The sequence below is a fragment of the Mesitornis unicolor genome, unplaced genomic scaffold (assembly GCF_000695765.1).
Source record: "Mesitornis unicolor isolate BGI_N332 unplaced genomic scaffold, ASM69576v1 scaffold46604, whole genome shotgun sequence".
NCBI lineage: Eukaryota > Metazoa > Chordata > Aves > Mesitornithiformes > Mesitornithidae > Mesitornis > Mesitornis unicolor.
The window spans coordinates 38,469-39,941 of record NW_010183030.1 but is presented as its reverse complement, the minus strand read 5'-3'; positions in this window follow the sequence as shown (position 1 = coordinate 39,941).

Sequence of the window (1,473 nt, the reverse complement as noted above, 5' to 3'; positions counted from 1 at the left end):
CTCATGTAAGGGAGGCCTCCCAATGTCCCCAGGATGGTTCTAAGTGGCTTGCTACGAGTGCAGGGTCTGGCTTCAACCTGCATCAAAGCAGCACGTTGTGCTTAGGGGATGTACCTCCACACTGAGTGTTGTTTAGCACAGGACCAGACAGACAAACCCCACCGACTTGGCTTAGGGCTTCTTCAAGATAACAGCAAGCAGCTTTCTCATTTCCCCCCCAGTGGACTGGGAATCACTGCCCTCTCTGCTACCCAGAGGCAGGCAGCAAAGGAGCTGGGTACAAGGTGAAACAAAAAGTGCAGAAATTCAGCACCATCCAACAGTAAACTCTCTCCTGCTACACTGGTGAACCAGAGGTGGAAGCCATGGAGAGCTGCACTGGCACTACACCATGGCATAGCCCAGATTTTCCACCACACTGAGCAATGCAGTATGGGGGGGATGGTGTGTGTATGTGAAGGGTAGAGGGGATGTTTTTGTTGGGTTTCAGGCAAAATTAAGTTTTCCTCATATGCTTTCATTTTTTCCCCCAGCCTTCTGCCTCTGAAGGCACTTCCTGAGGCTGACCAGAACACGCAAAATCCTGCAGTTTTGGACATCTCCGCTCATGTGCCCTGAGGTCGCTGTCTTGGGCAGGCTTTGCTTTATGAAGCCTCCCCCTGCTGCTCCAGCAGCGAACTCCATCACTCACCGTGCTGGTACATCTGAGCTGGCAGAGTGAGCTACCTGCGTGTCAAGAAGAGAGACGCTCCTGCTGCCCACTACTAGATCAGTGACTGGGGCTGGCTCTGCGTTACAGCTGAGCTATCTCCTCACTCTCCCGCCTCACCTGCCATCTCCAGGTAATTGCTTTTGGACAGATGGCAAGCTGAGCTGGTAGCGTGGTTATGTGACCAGCACCTTGGGTTCCTTCCCACTCCCCCCGGCAGAAATCTACATCAGGTTATACAAAGATAGCTTATTCTTCTCTGCCCTGCTCCCCCCTTCCAGCACTACAAACAAGTTTATGCAGGAGCTGATGGCTTCAACAGCTGGAGAACTTCTTTGGCTGGGGACTACTTATGCCCTTGTGCCTCCACATGCAAGTGGGCACAGCTGGACCAAAGCACGGAGGCACCTTTGTGCGATCGCTGTTCTTGGGATAACGCGACATCACACATGCATACGTGCAGGGATCCTGCTTGATGTTACTGGCAGAGCCCATCCTGGCGAGGGAAAATCCAATGCAAGCAGGGACAGACTTGGTAGCAGAGGATAGGCAGAAATGCATGGCATTTTGACACTCTGAAATTGTTTCTTTCAGGCTTGTGATCCTGAGATGGCTTGTTAAAAATGTGATTACCCTAAGTAGGTTTCAGGCATTCAGGTGTGGGTTGTTTTCAAAGGCTTTTTTTCTGAAAACATTATTTATTTATTTATTTATTTTAAACTAAAATGTTCATGTAGGTTTTTTTTGCTCTGGTCTGCATACAT